Raw genomic sequence first — 23,469 nt, forward strand, 5'->3', positions numbered from 1 at the left:
CGCTGGAGCTGGTTGTGCTGTTCTCTCAATTGTACACACCCATCCAATCACAGTGGCCCTGAGAACGAGAGAAAATTGAAGATGGGGAACAGGCTGACTAAGGGGTCTTGGTCAGCAGTATTTGTGTAAGGGATCCCCATCTGCAACTGCAGAGCCTGAATTTTGCGAAGTCTTAAACACAGATAGGGAGGCAGACATAGCTGAGCTGGGAACGGGTAGCAGAGGGAATCCTCTTACAGCTTATTCTTGATGACAGACTTACTCTTGAGGGCAGATAGAGGTTTCCTGGCAGCTTTCAGAGGGTCCCCAAATGTTACATTTATAAGTGAAATCAGTCTGACCTAATTATTTTCTGAGGCGCTGATACCCTTATATGCCCAAGGGGATTGGGGTTGGTGGCAGTTCTCTAAGGGTGACAGACTGAATTCAAGTAAAGAGGATTCAGTTTTTAAATGTTAAGTTCTGGTAACTGAAGAAATCTCACTTGAGATTGAAACTTGAATCTGAAAACCTAGGTTCAAATTATGACTCTGCTGTTAACATGCTTTATGACCTTGGGAAGATTACGTCCCTGAGTCTCAGCTTCCCAGCATGGTTGTGAGGATTAAATGAGATAAATTACGTAAAGCTCTTGGCATATCATATGTTCTCAGCAAATGGTAGATGTTGATATAAAGTGGACTAGATTTGACCTGTCACTCCAGCTCACCAACATATATCTCAAATCTCATCTAGAACATTTGTTCTGCATCCATCCTGGCTTTGTGTCATTTAAGAATATGAGGTAAACATGTTCCTAGGGGAAGTTGAATCTCTTCTCTTTGGAAAAATACACCAAAACCATATTATTATGTTTACCAGTAAAGCTTACAATGTCAGATATTTCATCTCTATGTACCTTAAGAGGGGGGGGGGGGGAAGGATTTTCGATATCATTCTTGATGGATAGATTGTGAGGAAACCATTTTAGTTGATCTTGGCTATATATGTTCCATGATGATACTCCCAAGAGAATGTCACCAAGGCTTCCATTTGCTTCAGAGTAAACTCCATTTCCAAACTTTTCTCATTTCACTCTATTCTTCAAACCCTGTGTTCTAGCCACAGTGGACCACTCACATAAAAATAATTAATGTGAAACACATTATACCTATCAAAGAGCATTCATTTCCTCCACCTTTCGTATGTATGATGTGTTTCATATTAATAGTATAAAGAAGAATTATAAAATCAAAATTGTGTATCCAGCATTCAGTTTACCAAATTGAATATTATTGTTACCTTAGAAGCTCCTTCTGATCTCCCTCCAAATCATGTCTCCATCCTTCCTCACCAGAGCCCAAGATTATCCTGACTTTATGTTCATCATTCTCTTACTTTTCTTTATGGTTTAATTACATAGGTTTGTATTTCTAAACTATATATTGTTTAGTTTTTTAAACAAAGATGCAGGTATGAATCTAGCAAGCTTTGTAAGAAAAGGGCAACATGGCCACTCTTAGATCTGAAAATAAGCTAAACTGACTCTGGGTCATAGTCTGGCATTAGCTTCCCTGAGAGTTATAAAAGGTCCTACTGAGAAAACCAGCGGGCAAGGTTGTGAGTGAATCCTAGGAAATATAAGGCTCACCCCTGCTGGGGCATTTGACAGGGCTGTCCTGTGGGCCAAGCACTGGATATTTGGTAGGATATGGTCACAGAGAGTGGACTGCTCTTTTCTACTCCTAGTCTCTCTATGGCCTATCTCCAGCTCTCAGGGAGTAGATCACAGCAAAGCTCATCTGTAGGATGAAGTGAATGCCATCGGCTGACCCAGACAGATAGCAGCATCAGTACATGGTCAAGGCAAATAGAATCAAAAAAGAGTCTAGACCAAGTTTACCTATTATTATTTGTCAGGTTAAAAAGACAATATGTAGTATCACCTTTGAAATATTCTTACTCAAAAGTCGACTCCTAAATCTTATCAAGCCTCTAGAGTTAACGTACATTTATTGGAAATATGGATGACAAATTAAATTATACTCTGAGAAGGCAAGCAAACAAATTCAGTGTTGGACAACTGACTTGGCTTCTGCAAGAAGTCAATAGCATGAAAAAAAATCATGTGGCTTAAGAATGAAAACCAAATGTAATATATGAACCTTGTTTTGATTTGGATAGTTTATATATTAGTTTGCTACAGCTGCCATAACAAAATATTACAGGCTGTTTAGCTTAAACAACAGAAATTTATTTTCTTATTGTTCTAGAGGCTGGAAGCCCAAGATCAAGGTGCTGTCAAGGTGGCTGGGTTTCATCTCAGGCCTCTCTCCTTGGCTTTCAAATGGCTGCCTTCTTGCCTCTGTATGTGGTTGTCCTTTTGTGCACATGAAGTCCTGCTGTCTCTCTCTCTGTCTTAATATCCTCTTCTTATAAGAATACCAGTAGGGTTGTGTTAGGGCCCACACTAAGGGTCTCATTTTAACTTAATCACTTACATCTTTAAAGGTCAGATTTCCAATTACAGTCACATTCTGAGGTACTAGGGGTTAGGGCTTCAACATAAAAATTTGTGTGTATATGTGTGGGAGGATACAGTTTAGCCTTTAACAGTCTAATTGTGAAAAGGCATTTTGGGGATATTGTGGAAATTTTATGGATTGATATAAAGGGATTTTTATTAATTTTGTAGGTGTGATAGTAATTTTGTGATATTAGAAAATGGGTAATGTAGCGATCGGTTCTGAAGTACATAGGGGTGAAATAGTATGACATAGAATTTGTTTTAAAATACTTAAACAAAAAAAAATGTAAAAAAAGGATAGATCAAGTTAACAAGCCAAAATGTTCAAAATTATTGAATCTGGGTGATGGGTATCAGGATTCTACTTTCAAGCATGTTTGAAATTTTTATAATCATACATTTTAAATATTTAGAATAACATCACCAAAGAGGATTTAATGGCAGTGAGGTTGCTCTGGTGAGGAAGGATATCCTTTTTCAACATGTCTGTCTCTGGAGTTATACTTCTCCAGTCTGGTTGGCATCTTCATGTGGCAGTCAACTTGGGGTCCTATGTTGCCTAGATCCCTTGACTCTTGTATCCACTTGGTAAAGGACATCTTGCAGGAGCTTCTTAAGAAAATGTCCATGTAATGTGAATATCAGATTTTGTATCCCTGAAAATATCTTAATTCCATTCTCATACTTGATTAATACTTTGGGTATTACATTCTAAGTTGGAAATCATTTTCCTTCAGAATTTTAAAGAAATTTCTCCCTTGTCCTGTTTTTATTAAAAAAATAAAAATAAAACTTCTGTTGAAAAGTTGGAAGCATTCTTTTTTATGATTTTCTGTATATAGCCTGTTTGTTTGACTTTTCCCTCTGACAGCTCGTGGGATCTCCTCTGCAGTTTTTGAAATTCCACAGTAATTTCTCACTGCGTTTGGTGTGCTGGGCCCTTCACACCTGGTAACCTGCATGCCTCAGTTCTTCCAAGTTCTGTTGATTATATTGTCATGATTATTCTTTCTTTTTCCTGTTATCTCTTTCTTGGGATTTTCTCTTATTCAGATATTGGACCCTTTATGTTGGTCCTCTAGAGTATTAACTTCTCCTCCTATTTGCCATATCTTTGTCTTTTGATTTTACATTCTGAGAGATTTCCTTAATTTTATTTTTTATTCCTCTTATTTAGTTTTTTTTTCTTTTATTATTAAGTTTGTTGATTTCTAAGAGCTCTCTTTTGTTCTCCAAGTGTTTCCTTTTTATAGTAGCCTATTTGCTCTTCATGGATGCAGTTTTATTTTCTTTTTGTGAGAATATTAATGGTACTTCTTCCAACCTCCACCCTCAGCATAGTATCTGTTTCCTTTAAGTGCATTTTTTTGTGTGTGTTTACTGTGGTCTGTATCTTTATTAGAGGCTTTACCAAGATGTCACTCTGAATGGGATCCTTGGCTGTTTTTCCCGATTAAGGGGAGTGGGTAAAAAAAAAAGCTGTCAAGGCCTTGACATTATGGTAAGTGAAAGAAGCCACTCACAAAAGACCACATAGTATATGGTTTCATTTATATGAAATGTCCAGAATAGACCAATTTATAAAGACAGAAAATAGATTAGTAGTTGCCTGGGGCTGGAGAGTCAGGGAAATGTGGAGTGACTGCTAATGGGTATAGGGTTTTCTTTGGCAGATGATGAAAATGTTTTAAAATTGATTTTGGTGATGGTTATACAACTCCGTGAATATACCAAACACCACTGAATTATACACTTTAAAAGAGTGAATTGAATATGTGAATTTAGCTTAATATTATATTTTAATAAACCATCCCAGTGGTGATGATTGTACAGCTCTATGAATATACTTAACACCATTGAATTATATAGTTTAAAAAGGTGAATTGATTATGTGAGTTATATCTTAATAAAGCTGTCCAAAAAAAAAAAAAAAAAAGGAAACTGACTATGGGGTGGAGATCATTGACTCTGAGCCTCACTGTAGCATGATTGGAGTAGGCTGTTTTGGGGACCCCCTGAGGCAACACCTTCAGGTTTTCCTTAGGGTGCATTTACCTGGGATGAATCTTGCACTCTGCAGACTGCGGCTCTACCCAACTGTCTCAGGAGGAGACAAGACGGGGTAGGGGGATGCGTGGCATTCCACCTTCAGTAGACACAGTGCCCTGTCTTTGTGATGTTCCCCTTGAAATATGCTGGGTCCTTCTGGGCCAGAGACACTTACTTTTTATTATAAAAAATTTCAAAGATTTACATAAGTAAAGAGGATAGTACAACGAACCCCCTTGTTCCCTTTTCCCAGGATTACCAGTGATCACTTCATGGACATTTTTGTTTCATCTGTATCCCTCGACCCCTTCTCCATGATTTTAAAGCAAATACGAGACTTTTCTGTTTTATGCTCTCCAGAGACCAAGCCTCTAGAATCCTGTCAGTGGGGAGAGGCTCTAGGGATCCAATTTTTCTTAACGAGCAGCTTTCACTCTTGTCTTTATTGTAGCGTCCTATATTCCTGCTCTAGGTACACACAGTATGGCGGTCCTGGGCCTGGTGAGTATTCTGTGGTTTAAATTGGCCGAATTCTCAGCTTTCCCTGCATCTGGTTTAGGAGTCAGATTTCTTGAGTCTGCTCAGTCAGTCTCCTCTTTCCCTGTGCTTATGACAGTTTTGTTATTAAGAAAAAAAGCACTCCACCTGAAACTAACATAAAATAATATTGAACATTAACTCTAATTGAAAAATTAAAAAATTAAAGTTAAAAAAAGAAGTAAAAATGCACTATCAACTTTTTGTGGGTTTCAGGAGTAAGTGAAATTAGATGCAGCTGTTCTGTGTGCCACAGTCTCTGGTTGACTGCCCCTTTTTTTTTTTTTCCAGTCTTGCTCTATCCTATCCTATTCTACTCAACTGTAGAACCAAATTTTATTCATTTATATATATTTGCCTTCAAAACTTCCAATCTGCTGAGAGCTAAGAGGAATCTCCTTATTTTAACATGCCTTTCTCCTGACCTTGAGGCTAAGCAAAGTCCAGGAGTCCCTGCATTTGTGCCTTGCTGGCATTTCGTACTCACCTCTTATTATAGAATTATTTGCTTGCACTTTGTGTGCTGCATTGCAGTTTGTTTACCTGTCTCTTTTCCTTGTGAAATAGGATTTGTGAGTAGGATTATGTCTTGTTTTTCTCTGAATCATGAGCACAATGCCTCGCTCCCAGTAAACATTTGTTAACTCACAAACTGGATCATTGAGCACTGTGCTTCCAGCGCGTGGGGACAGACAAGTAAACAATGTCCCTTCTCGTCTTTTATGGGTACTACTGTTCAGTAAATATTAAGGAGCAAAACATGCCTTGTCCACTGGCTCGTTGTTATGCAATGTTGTTCCCTTTGCTTTCAAGTCTGGTGTTTTTTACCCAGTCAGCAGGTTGGAGAGGGAGGGAGGGTGGCTTTTGGAGTGTAAACATCCTACCAAAGAAGGAATGGACTCAGAGCTGTGTCATTTCCCTCCCTTGATGGAAAGGCTTGTGGTCTACACTCCACTTCATACTGGAGAAGGAGCAGATTTTTTTCCACAGCTACTTAGTTCTTCATGGTCTTTCATTGCTCTTTCTCTTTGGACGAAACCGCCAGGAGAATTTTTTAAATTGCTGATTACATTGTTAAAAAAACCTGATATTAGGATTTATCTATGAGCTGTCCTGTTGCAAATTTATAACTTTGCAAGGGTAACATTTAATTTGTCGTTTCTTAAAGGATGTTCCTCAAGATGCAGTAATCCTCCAGGGGGAAAGAAAATAGAGAACTAGTGGTCAGATTCGAGGTGCTGGATTAAACAAAATTAAATAGGGTTCCTTACCTCAAGACTTCTCACAGCCTTGCTACTGTGCATTACGAATCTCCTGGAAGGGTATGTAGTAGGCAGCATCTCTTAAATTAATTTTTATCTGAGGAAGAGGACATTTTAGTGTTGTGTTTTATGGAACACACACAACTCTGGAAACAGCCCATCAGTTTAAAGTCATCCTTTAAGGTCCAGTTCAAATGCCACTTCCTCCAAGGCTTTCAGGTCTTCCCCCAGAGCTATATAACCTTTTCTTCTTTGAACTGCAGGGCCTTTATTTGTCAGATTGTCTCTTTACCTCTCCCCTTCCCTCTAGTAGATCATAAATTCCTTGTAGATGTTGTCTCACTTCCACTCCATCTGGGACTTTGTCTTGCACAAAGTGCTCAAGAAATGTTTGCAATACTGCATTGGTGCTTTAACTGAGTCATCCTCAGAGTCCAGAGGGCACTCGCAGGGGTAAGAGGCCAAGACAGGTCTGGAGCTTGGGACCCTCACTGCTCAGGGTTATGGATTGGGGAGAGGGCTTACAGCAAGGCCACAAGGCCAGTGTAAGAGCCTGGTCCTGAAGGACAGAACAGGAAGGCAAAACCAGGAGATGATGAGAGTATAAATCAAATGTACTGAAGGCTGATTGTATGCCAGACGCACTGTGGTTAGCTTTGAATACTTAACCTTAATCCCAAGCTTTCAAGTAGATGATATTCTTCCCATTTAATAGATGAACAAATGGAGCATCAGAAAGGTAAAGTAGAAGTAAGTACCTGTGTGTACCAGGCACTGTGCTAGAAATACAGAGATGAATAAAATTCATTTCTTTCCCCTAAGGAACCCTGATTTTATTGAGTAAATAGTCCTGTAAATAAATAATTATTAACAATGAGATAACTACAATGATTTAGCTGTGGTCAGGGTATCATGAGAGAAACTAATTTGTGTAAGTGGGGAAGGTAACAAACCAGGAAAGCTTGCAGGAAGTGATGCCTGAGCAAGGTGGAATAATAGTGCAGAGTTTGAAGGCACCAAAAAAAAAAAAAAAAAAAAAAAGCGTGCGGTGAGAAATATCATGAGGAATGCATTATTACTGGAGTATAAAATGTGAGTTAGGTAAGAAGTAAGGCTGGGGACGTTGGGAGGGTGTGGTAAATATGTTAAAGAGTTTTGGATTTGATTTTGAAAACCATGGGAAGCCATTGTAGGGTTTTAAGCAGAAGAGTGAGCTGTCCAGTACCTTTTAGACATGTACCCAGATGGTGGATGGTAAGTAGTAGTATTCCCATTTTCTAGATGGTGCTCAGAAAGTGACTTGCCTCAGATTACTCAGCTTGTCAGAGGTGGAACAGAGCCACGGTTTCAATTCAAATCCATCTGATTTTTTCCAGTACTAAGCGACCTTTCCAAGTTACAATGGCCAATGATTGTGTTGAATTTCCTACCTAAAAGTACTCTTACTCTCATAGAATAGGTTTAGGGCAATAAAACCAAGAGCTAGTACTTAGCACTACAAAGGTTCAGAGAAGGAGGGATCAGGGAAAACTTCATGGGAGAGATGGCATCTATGTTGTCCTGAAGGAAGAAGGAAACTAGAACAGATAATGGGAATCCAGATGAGAGAAAGTTGGGGCTGGAGAGGCGAGGTTGTGCCATCATGAGGTAGAGCAGGAGTGGGCATGGGAAACAGATGACAAGAGGCCACTTTCTGGCACAGCCATGGTCACTTGCTTCCTGAGATAGCCATGTAAAGAGAAAGGAAACAAAATGATCATGTTCCTTAATTTCTATCTCCACTTTTGCCAAGTATAAATACACAACCGGCATCTAAAAAAATCTCTTTACTCCTTTGTATAGTCTTTGGAGGATTTACTTCCTACAGTGTCCTTTTTTACACTGCACTGTGATTTATATGTGTCCTTGTCCCCTCCTCAAGCTCACTCTGACATAAAAGGGCAGCAGTCGAGGACCACAGCCAGAGGTGCAAGAAATGACATTTGAGTGAAAATACAATAATAGAAGTCTGTGTGAGGAACAGAGCTTGCTTACAGAAAGGAAGAGCATGTGTGTTTGTGTTGTCTCACAGGTTCTCTAAATATGTCATCTATCTCTGTTATGAGTCACTTCACAGACTGGAGTTGGGATTTTTGCAAATACTGCTGGGTTATGTGTATTATAGTCAGCATGTGCTGGAAAGAAGATGCACCTCGAGTCAGAATAGACCTAGATTCATAGCCCAACCCCCTGCCTCCCAATTGTTTTACCTCGGGCACATTATAAACTCCATTACGATTAGTCTTACAGATCTTTGATCTTGGAATTATGCTCTCTCTTAGCCGTTATTAAATTTACTCTCATCACATAATTCTTGGTAGCAAATAAGCATGCTCTAATATTTCTTATCTGAAAACAAACAGATCCCAAAAAACTTTTCTAATTTTGTCTCTTAAATATTGCAAAGTAAATTTATTATTTAATTTTAAACTGTTGCCAATATATCCTCCTCTAGCTATTTTCTAGTTTCTTTGTTCCTTTTCTCAATAAAACTTAACAGTTGTCCATAGTTTTGATTTTGACTTCTTCCCCTCACTCTAAACAATTCCTATCATTCCACCAGGACTACTCCTGTCTATATCAACCAGTGATCTTCATGTTGCCAGATTTAAAGCCACTGCTTTGTTTTAATCTTGTTCTCTCAGCAGCATTTGACAAGGCCCATCACTGTTTTCTTGGAAACTCTGCTTTTGTGGGTCTCTTCCTATCTCTCTGTGCTCTCCACAAGTCTCCTTCTCTCCTCAGCCTCTATGTGATGTGCCCCATGTTCTCACATGGCCCCTTTACTTCTTTGTTTTTTCACTTTCCATAGATATCCTCTTTATATCTATTTGCTAATATCCATTAAATTTGTCTTTTCATCCTCAAACTTTCCCTAGAACTTCAGACTCATGTCCAGTTAGATATCTAAGAGGCATTGCAAATTTAACATGGCTGAAAGAGAACTCTTAAATTTGTCTCCACTCCAGACTTGCTCTTCCTCCAATCTTCCCACCTCAGTAAGTGGTGCTGTCTCCCCCGAAATGCTCAAGCCAAAATATCTGAGCATTACTTTTGACTTAGTTCTTTCTTCCCCATCATCATCCAGTCGTTCAGCAAGTCCTGTCTTCTCTATCTTCAAAACCATTCCCACATTTATATCCTTCCCTCCATCTCCATCCACTACCAGCACCCTAATCCAAGACACACCATCTCTCACCTAGAGTATCTGCAGTGGCCTCCTAACTAGTCTCCTTGTATCCATACCACAATACTGTCTGTTATAGAGACCCGAAAAATCTTTAAAAAATGTTTATTAGTTTGCACCACATTCCTTAAAACCCCCTGGGTGGCTTCCCATTGCATTTAGAATAAAATCTAAACGCTTTGCTCTGGCTGACCAAGCTCTGTGTGACCTGCCGTGCGTCTGTCTCTCAGCCTCTTCTCATTGACCATGCACCCAGCCTCACTTTTCTGTTTTTGGTTCCTTTAACATGCCAAGTTTGTTCTCACTTTAGGGCCTTTGCACTAGCTGTCCCTTCAGTCTGCAGTGCTGTTCTTTCAATCTTCATGTGCTTGGCTCTTTGGTATTCAAATCTCATCTTAAATATAGCCACTTCAGAGAGGCCCTCTCTGACAATCCAATCTAAAATAACTGTCTAGTCAGCCTCTGTTCCTTCCTCCTATTTTAATTCTCTGCTAGCACTTGTCACTGTTTGATATTTTTCTCATTTATTTATGTGTATGGTCATTTCTTCATTCATTCATTGCTCTATTTTCTGCCCTGGAATGAATGTTCTACGAGAGGGGACTTGGCTTGCTTCTCCCTGTGACCCTTGTTCTGGACCAGTGACTTGCACATAGTAGATGTTGAGTACAAATGTATAAAATAAGTGCATATGTTGTTTTCTCCTGTAAAAGGTGAGGCTACTACTATGTCTCAAAGTTGTTGAAGACTTGTGTTCTCTAATTTGATAATGCATGTAAAGTGAATAGTTCTGTGTCCAGCACACTTTATTTAAGTACCTGATTCATCATAGACATTCAACAAAGATTAGTTCTCTTTCTTTCTTGCAATCTGGGTCCCCTGCAGCATTTTATATTTAAATAACCTACACTCTGGAGAAAGTGAAAAGTACTCTCCAGTCAGGTATGACTTTATATTTTTTTTTGAAGAAATGATTTATTTTTTTTTCTGAAGAAAAACACTATTTATTCTATTCGTATTCTGTCCCCTGTTCCCCAATACACACAGGAACACTATATTATAACAAGGTTTGGCTTTCTCTGGGGAAATGATAATTTTCTTCTCTTTGGTTATATGATCTTTGCCAATTAATCCTCTGTAGGCTCCCAGTGTGTTGGGTTTGATTTCCTCATCCTGATGTTTAGGTTCTCTGAGAAGTATTCCCAGCTTTTGTGTGTCCTAATCATTTTTTCTTTTGCATTTATTTAATATTTATTTAGGGTCTACTAAGTGCCAGCCATGAGGATACAGGTAGGAATTCACAGGGGCTTCTGTCCTTCAGGTCTAGTGGAGGAAGCAGGAAACAGAAAGCAGTGAGGATAGTAAAGTGTCTGTGGAACGTAATGGAGGCACAAAGGCAGGAGTGGCTAATTCACTTGGTGGAGGAAGGAAGGTTTCAGAGGTATGTGGCTGCTCATCAGCCAGCAAGGAGAGTAAAGGGGTGGAAGGATGACCCTGCCTCAGGGTCCACACTTTGGGAGCATGGTGTGGCTGTGTGGTCACAGTGGTGGTGGTAAGTCAAAAATCATGAGAAGCAAAGCCAGAGAGAGAAGAGCAGGGGCTGAGTCATGGGTGGCTCTGCGTGCTCTGCTAGGGAATGTGAACTTTCTACAATGGTAGCAATGACAGAGGCAGCATTCAACATTTGTCGAATGCTTCCCCTATGCCAGATTCTCTTCTTCATGCTTTATTGCATTATTCCTTTAATTTGTACAACAACCATGTGAGACAGGAACTGTTATTACACCTATTTACACATAAAGAAACATAAGCACCAAGAGGGTAGGGAACTTGCCCAAAGTCACATGACTCATAAAGACGGAGGCAGGACGAAGGCTTAGACAGTTTGGCTCTAAAGTTCACCCCTTTTACCAGGGCACTGTACTTCCTCTCAGATGGCTCTGTGTAGGCAGCTGGGAGGCCCTGAGGATATTTAAGTGTGGAAATGATTAGTTCTTTGGAAAGGTTGCCATGAGTCACATTGCATCTTGTACAAGGGTTAGTTTCTAAAAGCATCAAAGGCAAAGAGTGGAGAATTTCATTTTTCCCTGAAGTGAGGAGTATCTTAGTGAGGTTTATTATGGTAATGGTGGCATGTCATGTCTCAGCCAGCCCAGTGCAGCAGCTTTTCCCCTAGCCTTGGAGCAGAGGGCAGTCTTTGGTTGTCACATAGGTAAGAGATGAATAGTCAGTTTGTGTTGAGCGGCCCTGTTGTCTGAACAGCACAAGAGCATCACACTCCCGTGGAAACCGAGCCCCTCAGTGAGGACAGCAAACTCAGCCACCCTCTTCCTTTCTCCATGGCCCACACTTACTTAGTCGGGAGCTGAGTCCCCAAATCACCAAGACAGTGATTTTCCCTGCCCCCATTACTCTTCCAGGAGGAGTGGCATGGATGTAAGTTAGCCCTGTGGATGTTGATAGAGTGGAAGAAGGGCTGCATATGAGTGGAAAAGCAGGAAGAAGACAGAGAAAGCGGGAAGAGCAGGGCAGCTGCTGCCCAGGTATGAGAGGTTAGAACCAATGAAGATAGGGGCAGGTGGACCGGAGAATAAAGATGAGACATGTAAAGGAGGTTAAATATTCTGGACCCACTGACGAACTGGATTTGTTCCCTTCAAGCTTTTTCTGATCTGAAAATTTTGTTCATCATTGTATCTTTCTGTTTTCAAAGTCTGACAAAATTCCTTCTAATTTTCAAATATGTCAACCTAGTAACACAGTACTCTCCACAGTCCTGGTTTATGGCTACTGAACTAGGCTTGAGTCTTCTGCAGGTGTTAGGAACTTTGATGAATCCATCTGTTCTGTCACAATGGTGTGATTTTTGGGGGGTGTTGCTGTTGCTATTGTTGTTGTTGGGGGGGTGTTGCTGTTACTGCTGTTGTTGTTGTTGTTGTTATAAACAGACATTAAATTAGGCCAGTTCTCTTGACAGCACTTGAAAAAACCCTCCACTATGTTCTCTTACAGATTTTATGTGTAGCTCACTAATTTTTTAAAAATCGAAATGATTTTTTAACGACTTTAAGGGAAACATTAACATGATTACTGTAATAAAAAGGAAACAAAACAGAACCACCCAGTGCATGGGAAAAAGAGATAGAAGCACATCAAAATACTGACAGTAATTATGTCCCCTTTGGTAATTTATTTTCCCTTTTTCTGTGTTTTCTAACATAAAAAAAATGTGCCTGAAGTACCTGCAAAATGTTAAAAACTTGTAAAAAAAAAAAAAAAAGAAAACTTAAAAGTTTCCTGTAATCCCATTATCCTAATACAACATATGTTCTTACTTTTGAAATGCCCTTGTTCACATACATGTTTATCTTTCATAGCTGTAGTCCTGACAAATGCATCTTTGTGCATTATTTTTATTTTATAGCCTATTGTCAACATTATTTCACATTTCTACATAGTTTTCATAAATGGCATTTCTAAGGGCTGCCCCACATTCCATGGTATTGATGTTCTACACTGAACTAGTGGACATTTGGATCGTTTCCAGTTCTCTGAGATAAGACATAGTGAGCATTTTTGTTCATTTATCGTTTCCATTTTGTTTAGTTCTTTCCTTAAAATGAATCCCCAGCAGTGAGCTCACTGCAGGGAAGGTTTGAACTGTGTGATGGTGTGTACATGTGTACCTGTCTTATGTTTCCCTCACCTGTGCTGAGCTCCTATGATATTTTAACGAAGTGTATTGTTTCCAAATGTCATATTTATTGAAGAAAATTTAGAAAAGATATAAATATATAAAGAAGGAAATTAACTATGCATAATCCTACCTTGCAGAGGTAAGCATTTAAAAAATGTGTTTCCTTCCGTGTGTATTTTTCATAATGTTACATCATGTGGCTCTACAAAAGTATAACCTCTTCTCCATTGTTGGATGGAGGTTTTACGCCTCTCTCCATTTCAGGAGGCTATTCTAAGTAATGTGGGAATGAACTTTCTTGTGAATAAATCTTTGTTCACATCTTGGAATCATTCCTTAGGAAAATCCCCAGAAGCAGAATTGCTAGGTCAAAGATTATGGACACTGTTAAGCCTTTTGATGAGTATTGAAAACTTGGTATTGAAGAGAGTTATGCCACCTGGTTAGAAGTCTGCAGGAGACCTGTTGGATGAGAGTTGATGAGGGCCTGAGCCAGATGGGTGCAGTGGAGACCAAGGTGGAGCAGAGGGGGAATTCAAGCTACATATCTGACAGAAAATCAGGCCTTGGTAACAGATGGCTTATGGCATGCTCTGTGTGTGTGGGTGTTAGGGGACCATGTTGAGGGATAATTTTTACCTTATTTTCCATATTGGAATTTGCCAGGATGCAGATAAAATAATTTACAAGAAAGCACTTAGCAAACTTGAGGTGTTGTATAGATGTAAAAGCCAATTGATAGAAATGGTAATTAAGAAATCCCACCCAACGGAGCTGTTTCGAGGATGAAATGGACTGGTCTGTGTAAAGCACGTTCGCTCTAGACAAATAGTCATTCTCTTGAGTGACAGAAGACCTGGCACAAACGGGAGACAAACTTGGGAGAATTCCTCAAGTTTGCTTCCCTTTCACTTTTCTCCTGCTTCTAGTGAGGAAGGAATCTGTTTAAACAGCTGATAAGGGTCCAGCATGGAGTAACAGTCTTCTGGCAGGGAAGGAGACACCTCTGTTCTTGGTAGGCCTTGAGTCCTTCTGGCAGAGAGCAACCTTGAGCCCACTTGTGGGCCGAAGCCCTGACCTCTGGCTACCTGGCCAGGCTGCATTGTATGTTCAGTCTGGTGGGGGAGACTGAAGATGCTGATAAGGAGGCCCTTCCGGTCCCCTCCAGACAGGCACAGGAAGGCTGCTGCAGAGGAAAGATTAGAAACAGTTCCTGATTTAGTGAACACAGCAGGGAGTGCAGCAGGACAAACACCCCGCCCCTAGCTCTTTGCGGGTGCTATTGTTTATTGTTGGAGGAGCACAACAGGAGGAGGCTGGTCTGCTTGTGCAGAAGATAGAAACAGCAAATTGAGTCTGGAAAGGCCTTTCTGAGATCAACTCGACAAACATGTTTTGCAGACAGAAGCACTCATCTTGGAAAGGGATTAATGAGTGGGAATGGTATCTTTCTTTCCCCGCAGAAAACGAGGTGCCAGTATTTCCAGGAGCACCCAAGACCGTCAAGCACCTTCACCCATGCACTATGATAAAAGCAAATGATCTCTGCCTGTGGAGTTAACTGAATGGGGTCCTAAGTGGGTCCAATGCAGTGCCCCCCCCTTCTCCTTTCACCTCTGTAGGACACCAAATCTGTGCTCAGTGCAGTGGTGCCTTCTCACTGTGAAAGGTGACAGATCCCTATTACCTTAGCAAGATGATTTATGCATTTGCTTTGGTTAATGCTGATTAAATGTTGTTTCAAAGCTTGATTTTTCAGTTTCCTTACATGTCTCGGTATTCTAAATCTATCGTGTATTTCTAGTAAATAGGAAAATATAAAAGACAATATAGAAAGAATAAAATAATAAGATAGTCTTCTTGTCTTCCTTTTTGAGAATAATGTTATGAAGCTCTCAGGTCTACTTTATTTTTTATTTTTATTTTTATTTTTTACTTGTATTTAAAAATATTCCCAAGGGCTGCTTTTGAGCGCCCGTCCATTGATGGATTCATGTCAGCCTCCCTGGCGGTTATTCCCATGACCTTGCTTAGAAAGGGTTTATCTTTACGGACCTTATTTGTCCTAGCAGCAGCTCTGATTTAGAGTCAGGACACCCATGTATGTTCTTCTGAGTGTCGCTAGCATGCCACATGGCCCAAGGCAAGTCACACTTGATTTCAAATCCCCTTTCTGTAGCATAGAGAGAAAAAAACAGGCTCCTCCTGATTCTTCAGGAAGATTCTGTGTAAAATGCAGTGCAAGTAATTTTTGAGTAGTAATACGTGATACAAATGTGCAAGAGTTTTATTTTTATTAGTGACAGAAATAAACTATTTTTCTATCCATTGCTTTTGGTTGTCATATAGTGGACACTTGGTATTGAGGGAAGTTGGTATGAAAGAATGAATCCACTGTGTAGGGACTTGCTGTGCTGAGATATGGTTTAATGAAGAAGCAGTGGTACAGCCACCATTAACTGCAAAGAACAACCCCAGAGTCTGAGTGGAACAGTCCTTCCCTGTCACATGAAAAAGGCTGTAGTAGAACAAAGAAAAAGACAGAAAGTTAGAAACAGAGCACCCCAGATGATTTTAAAAGGGACTTTCTCACTATGTTAGGAAAACTGGCTTGCTTTTCTAGCACTACTGTAGACCGAATGGAAGGGCAGAGTATAATTTGTTAAGAGTTCAAGGTTATTTTTTTTCCTAGAAAGAGCTGGATACTGTACTGTAGCCTCCCCAGAGGTACATGGTTGCTAGTTTTCTTCTGCGTCCTTCCAGAAATATTTTATGCACATGCAGATAAATAATTATATGCCCCCCATTCATACCATACACACCATTTTTCATCTTGATTCTTTCACTTAATACGTCTTGCAGATGTCAATAGCAGTTTGCGTGGTACATTGATATATAGTTTCCAAAGTCCGTACAACCATTTTCCTGCTGATGGATTTTTAGGTTGTTTCATATTTGCTGCTGCAAATATTGTTGTAATGAATATCATACTCCTTGTATCCTTGTATACATGTATCAGTATAAGTGTGGGATAGGTTCCTAGGAGTGGAGTTGCTGGGTCAGAGGGTTTGTAATAGTCTTTCTTGATTTAAATCAATATTGCCTTCTATAGAGGTTGCATTGATTTATCTCCCACCAGTGGTATGTTGCATTTCTCTACACTCTATCCCATGCAGAGTGAACTTTGCCAGTCTGAGATGAAAAATGGTTTCTGATTATACATTCATTATAAATTATAATTTATATTTAAAATTAAAATTTATAATTATAATTTATCATTATGAATTTTAAGTTTATTAGAGTTCGATTTACTCTTATGAGTGAAGCTGATCATTTAAAAAATATATGTGCTATTTTTATTTCCTGTCTTATAAACTGCTCATGTCCTTTACCTATCTTTTTTATTGGGTCATTCGATTTTTCTTATTGATTTGTAGGAACCCTATGCATTTAAGGATGTTAGCCCTTAGTTATTTGTATTTCTGATATTTTAATCAGTTCATCTTTTATTATTTTGTCATATAGAATTTTTAAAAAATTAATTATTCAAATTGGACAATCTCTTTATTCTATGGCCTTGATTTTGAGTAATCCCCACTTTAAGATTTTATACATACTTTCCTTTAGTACTTTAATACTTTAATTTTTTAAATCCAAATCTTTACTCCATCTGGAATTTATTTTAGTATAAGGAGTTTGATAGAGTTCCAATTTAACTTTTTCCCAGAAAGACCTTGGTTTTGAATCCTGCACTTTTATTCATTGGCTGTGTAATTTTGAACAAATTAACCTTTCTGAACCTCAATTTCCTTATCTGTGTAATGGGAATAATAATAATACCTAATGAGGCTGTTGGAAGAGTAAATAAGATTATACATGGAAAATATTTAGCACAGTTCCTGGCACATAGTAAGCGTTCAAATTATGTTCCAAATACCCAAGAAGCCAGGAAAATATTGCGTGTTCCAGCTAAGGAGAGAAGTTCTAGGTGGCTAAGATACAAAGGTCAACTTGCAACTTACTAGAGTGTGACTTAGGGTAAGTCACTTTGTCATCTAAACCCTCAATAAGGACCAGCTTTTGAGACTGTTGGCAGGTCCACATTAGATCACATCTGTGAAACCATTGTGGAATGGATAAGGGGCTGGAGATTATGACCTGGTGAATGAGGAGCAGCCATGGCACAGGTAGGTGTTTGATATCCCTGGCCAAGGCAAATAATTACCTTGCAATAACATGAAATTAGCAGCTGATGTAAAGCAAGTGAGCTTACAGCCAGTTGATTATAGTAATGTTTAGTAATTGCCTTCTAGTAATTATGCAATAATGAGCTTCCTGAGACAGAACCTTGTTAGAGTGGAAGACGGATCAAATGTTTTCAATTCAGTGTATACATCTTGAACACAGCAGTGGGCTATGCAGATGTGAGTGTCTTGTTGAAGCATGTTTCTTGTCCTTAAGGACAGCAGGGGCAACAGACATGTAGAACATTGCCTCCTCCACCAGGCAGATGCACAGGTGGAGATATATTTGGAGGAAGGTCCACAGTGCTCTGGATTGTCCAGGAGGGAGAGACTTCACCTGCAGAACCCATCCATCTGCCAGTCTGAGCCCAGACCCTGAAGTCTGGCTCACATTTTAAAGAACCCCAGGCTAGTAATGCCTTCTTCAGTGCCACTTGTTGCCCTTTTTTTATTTCTTGGTTTGGTTGTTTTGAATTCATCAGGCGCGTCTTGTTTCTCATGCCCTGCCCACGTACATCCATAGCTTCTGCGTGGGCCTAGTGTTGTGCTTAGGGCCTCCATTTCTACTAGACCTGACAACTCAGATTTTCCCTGGGTAGGGTTAGATTAAATATAGGATGCTCAGTTAAAATCGAATTTCAGACAAACAATAATGTTTTACTATAAGCGTGTTCCATGCAAGCTTTGGGTCACACTTTTATACTAAAGAATTATTCATGTCCCATGTCATATTTGGAACAAACATGTTGAAATTTCTTTGTTGCTATCTAAAATTCAGATTTAACTGGGTGTCTTCTTTCTCCGTCTTTCCCTCCTTCCTCCTCTTTCTTTCTTGCTCTCTTCCTGCCTTCTTGTAGCAACCCTACCTCGGTAGCCCTGATTACAAATGCTATAAAATGTTTCATGGAGCCCTAGTAGCAAGGAATGTTAAAAGATGTTATACGATAGTAGAATTCTGAGATAAAATCATGTTTGGTAAATTCTGGATTAAACAAAATTAGCTGGTTTTCTTTATCATGAGAATTTTCAGAACCTTTTAAATCTACAGTGTTGGGTTATAGTATTTAGTATTTCTCATAGGTATGTCACTCCTGAGTATTGAGTCATGGGAGCAAATGTTGAATGGATGCTGATGGTCTCTGTTTGTAGACCATGAGTTCTGATTTTAGGTTTTGGGAAAATATGATCTATAGAAAGCAGCAATAACAAAAAACTTTGTATAATGTTATGGTTCTATTTTTGTTTAAAAAATCCATAAATTTATAAAATAAACATATAGATGTGAGTATATGTAAATAAAAAACTAAAAGGATGTATACCATAATATTAACTGTAGTTATTCCTAGGAGTGTGGATAGGGAAAGAGATTATAGGTGATTCTTTTTTCTCCTTTTGTTTGGCTATATGTTTTGCCCTCTGTTTATATGATTCTTATCAGAAAGATTAAAGAAAACAACATTTGATCATTCTATTTTTAAAAAGGTCACTATTCCATAAATTATCTTATTTACCTCTCAAGCAACTCAGTGATATAGGTTCTAATATTATAGGTTCTACTATTATCCCAATTGTATGGATGAGGACACTACACAGCTCTGTAGTTTCTCCGTAGATCTCAGACTCAGATCACTTAAGTTCATTATCATGCTGCCTCTGTGGTATGAGAGAATGGCAGTACGTTCTGTCCTGGGAAGGGGCCGTGGCACCTAGGCACCCAACCCTCTCAATTACAGACCCTGAACGAGAAAAGGACCTGAGTGAGATACATGGGTTTTGAACAAGGACAAGTTCTCAAAATATCATTTTCTTGGGGAGGGGCCTGGGTTAGAAGATGAGGCAGGCACCTGGCCTTCTGTTCACTGGAAGCCTTGATTTTATCTCTTACATGGAGCTGAAAGGGCAGGGGGGAAAATGTTCTTATGTACAACAGCGAATACATTATTTTAAAGGTCACTTTGATAAATGGTGTATGTTGCCAAAATCAAATTACTTAGAACGTTTTTTCTTTTTAACCTTTTCCTAGTACATCTTGTTTCCTGTAGCATTTTTTTTTACCCATTTTTTTTTACCTGCCTATTTTTCCTTTCTGAATCTTATGCATATATTTAGAGCTATCGTGGTGATTATGATATTTGAGATTTTACTTGTTTATCTGAATAGTGTTCCTGTGTATATTCCCTGTGCCCAGTACTTAGTTACACGGATGAATGATGACTCAATTGTGAGTATGCAGGGAAAAGTCTGAGTCCATCTCCTAAATGAGGCTCAGAGGGCACAGCGAGCGCTCATGTGATCTGGAATCTGTGTGGCCCTATCGATGTGAGTGTGCTGCTTCCAGAGCAGGAGGATTCTGGAATGCTACAGTTCACAGCGTTCTAGGGTTCCATTCAACTGAGCCTCTGGCCCTCATGACAACTATAGCAGCACTGTCGACCACGAGGCAGAGGGCAGCAGCATCCTATTTCAGAAGGAGCCAGGCTTTGGAGTTCGATGGATCTGGGTTTGAATTCCAGCCTTAAGATTAACTAGCTGTGTGACTTCAGCATAACGTCTCTGTGCCTCAGTCTCTTCTTCTGTAAGCTAGGAATGATAATAATAGTATCTACCTCATAGGGTTGTCTGTAAGGATACATGTAGGGTTGTCTGAGTGATACACATAGAAGAGAACTTACTACATAATAAATATTGAATAAGTATTAGCTATTATTATTATTAACAATAATAGCATACAAAAATTTTAGAATAGTAGTTGGCCAGTAGCACATCTTGGGACTGTTTGCTCCCCACACGAAGTGCGACTTTGTTGTCCATTTAGGGCCGAGTGTAAGTAACTGCCTCCAAATGGATTTCCCTTCCTGGGAAGCTGTCTCATCACATGGTGATCAGCGATGCCTCAGCTCTTACCTTACTTACCAAACAGAAGGGCTTCCTCAGAGTGCAGTTTCCAGAGAATATTCTGAGCTTATCATTCAGCAGTGTGTTTTTTATTAGAAATAAAACAGTAACTGCAGCAAGTAACCCGGGGTTTTTAGTCCAGCCTTAGCTCCAACCAGTCCGCAGTTTTAAAGAGACCAAATATGTTTTCCCTAGAGGTTTAATTTAAAAAAAAAAAAAAAAAAAAAAAAAAAAGCTCAACAGAGTAGAAGGGCTTTAACTTTTATCTGTGTCTTGCTCCAGGTGATAAGCACATGAGACTTGACTATGAGTGCTGACTCTGACCAAGTAACTCTTCACCTTCTTTGCCTGAAGATGCATAATTTAGGTACTGTTAACCTTTTAGGAGCCCCGTTTCTTAGGTTTTAGCTTTGGGAGTTCTCCTTTGGATTCTCTGCTCGTTTCTTGACTTCTTCCAAAGATGGAAAGTAAAGTGTGGCAAACAGTCAAAGCACAGAAAAAGAATGTGGCCCCATTCTGTCTTCTGTGTCATTGACTTAGGAAAGCAGTGAGTTATGGTCCATGGTGGTCCACAGAACCTCATGGCTTTCTACTATCCTTGTGCCTGTCTCTGAGATTTATTTTCTTTTCACTGTTAACAGCTTTATTGAGTTTTAATTAACATATCATGTCCCTGAGTTTTTTTTTTCCCAGAGTTTGACCTTGATTCCTATTTAAACTACTATAGTGCAGTAGAGTTTTGGATTTGAAGGTAGAGGAGGAGAGAAGGGAAATCACATTTATTAAGTACTCACCCTTCATGATTCGATTCATCTGATCTTTCTTAAGCTTCTACCATAAGCCAGGTATTGTGAAAGGCACTACAAGGTGGTAGTTCAAGGACAAATGGATCCTGGACCTAGGCCGTCTGGATTTGAATTCCAGCTCCATGGTTTAAGTGGGACCTACCATTAAGTGGGACCTTAACAACTTTTTATATAACTTCCCTTATGCTTCAGTGTCCCCATTGTCAATTTAAGATTCTAATAGTGTCCACCTGATTGTTTTGAGGATGAAATGAATTAATAATATAGAGTAAGATGATTATGATGACAGTGACAGTAATGAGATGGGTTGGGATCATGGCTCAACCAGACAGTTCATTACTCTCATGCCACTCATGGTTGCGCGTGTGCATGTGCGTGTGTGTAGGGCAGAGGTGCTGAAGGATGGTGTTAGAGTGTGGAAAGATATATACATAAGTACAGAGAAGCATGGTGAGTGTTACTAAAGGAGAGGGGAAGGGTATCGTGGGACCATATAGCAGGGGAGCCCAGCTTCCCTCATAGATCAGAGAAGTGCACTAGAGAGAGTGATGTTTAAGCTGAGATCTAAAGGAGGAATAAAAGTTGGCTAGGCTGTGGACAGTGAGGGGAGGTTGCGTTCTATGTTTTGGGCAGAAGGAACAGTATATATGAAGGTCTGAAGAGAAAATGCAGTGATGTTTAAGAAACTGAAGAAATACAGTGAGCCTAGTGCATGGGGTGTAAGGAGAGTGGTCAGAGATAACACTGGCAATAACAAAAGCAGAAACCAGACCATGGAAAATTTGAGTCATATTGAGGAGTTGGGAGCTCTGAAAGCCAGATACTGTTCTTGGGGGTTTCATTAATTCCTTCAAGCATCACAACTCTGTGATATGATATAGGTTTTATTAGCCTCATTTGTTGCTGGGGAAGTTAAGGCTCTAAAAAAATTGCTACTTGGCAGAAGACACAGATTTAGAAGACAATATAGTCAGGATTTGAACCTAGGTTTCTCTGGTTCCAAAGTTAGAGTTCTTTTGATGACATCATATTCTTCTGAAGTTTAGGGCTGGCTGTTAGCTTTCTGACTTCTGGATACATTCTTAATTTCCTTTAACTTCTGTTGACTCACCTGAAAAATAGGTACCATATTAATAAATACCAGCCTCACGGATGTGTGAAAACAAATGGAAATATTCATAAAGGACCTAGTACAGTGTCTGGTATATAACAAGTTCAGCAACTGCTTTTGGACCCAGGTTCTTGACAGAGAAATGTTTTTTCCTTCAGGGTCCTATGAACTGAGACAGAACCCCATGAACTGCCACCTGCATGGAGCTTAGTTTTCAGTCATCTTTCCAAGGATCAGTTGAAATCCACATAGAAATCACTTTTGCACCCAGGAAATCAGCTCCTCTAGGTACTTGATGGATCTCAGTGCAGTGCACTCTCCTTTTGCCTTGCAACCCTGCAGGCATTTGTGCTTCAGCTGGTAGGAGTGACCCTGGGGCTTCTCTAGTTCTTTCAAGCATCCTTCCCCTAATGGGCTTGCTGCAGGGGCAAGTGTTCCTTTTCCTCCTCCTCCTCCTCCAGAGTCTACCAAGGCTTGTTTTGCCTGTACCTTATGAAATGAGCTCTGCTGCAGATTCAAATTGAATTTAACTTTGTTGTTGTTGTTTTAACTTTTCTCATGTTGGTCTTGAGGGCAGAGATTGTCTCATCTCTGTATTTTCTGTGGTAATTAGCACAGTACTAGCATATGTACTCAGTATATTACAATTGTTTTCACTAGGATAGGGCTTTATGAATAACAGGAATCTTTTGTATAGATTTTTTTTTTCATAATCTTTACAGCAGTCCTCTGAAGTAAATAGAACATGAAGTATTCTTTTAAGCACAATTGGAGAAACTAAGGCCTTCACTTAAGCAATATGACCATGAATTCTTTAATTCTAGAGTAGACATTTAGGCGTAACTTTGTTCCATGGGTAGGAAAATAAAGCTGAAAGATATAATCCCTTCCATCAAGGATGAGGCAGACATTTGAGCAGATAATTGTATACAGCGAGTGAAGTTTTAGGACAGAGGAATGATGAAAGTGTTTAACTTTATTTGGGGAAGATCAGTGTAAACCTCAGGAAGAGATGGTTGCATTGGGCCTTAAAGGATTGACTTCATGAGGCAGAAAGGGTGGGAGGGAGGCTGTCCCAGACAAGGGAAATGCCATGTACCAAAGCCCATAGCATGGCTGGTAGCATGTGTACAGCC

The 23,469-nt window shown here is 39.6% G+C and overlaps 1 protein-coding gene across 6 annotated transcripts in view; it reads left to right on the top strand.

Annotated features, from left to right (window-relative positions):
- RAB30 (RAB30, member RAS oncogene family) overlaps window positions 1–23,469 on the top strand; it is a 72,269-nt gene that overhangs the window by 26,941 nt on the left and 21,859 nt on the right. For 2 of the 6 annotated variants that reach the window (XM_016160336.2, XM_016160337.2), the window contains one exon: window positions 22,492–22,621. The exons of 3 other annotated variants lie outside the window; for them this stretch is intronic. The gene's annotated coding sequence lies outside the window, so the exon portion shown is untranslated. Of the gene's footprint in view, window positions 1–4,421; window positions 5,057–22,491; window positions 22,622–23,469 lie in introns of those variants that run through there. One more of the 6 variants, XM_016160338.2, reaches the window with a different exon arrangement.

This window comes from Rousettus aegyptiacus, unplaced genomic scaffold, assembly GCF_014176215.1.
Source record: "Rousettus aegyptiacus isolate mRouAeg1 unplaced genomic scaffold, mRouAeg1.p scaffold_m13_p_5, whole genome shotgun sequence".
Taxonomy (NCBI): Eukaryota; Metazoa; Chordata; class Mammalia; order Chiroptera; family Pteropodidae; genus Rousettus; species Rousettus aegyptiacus.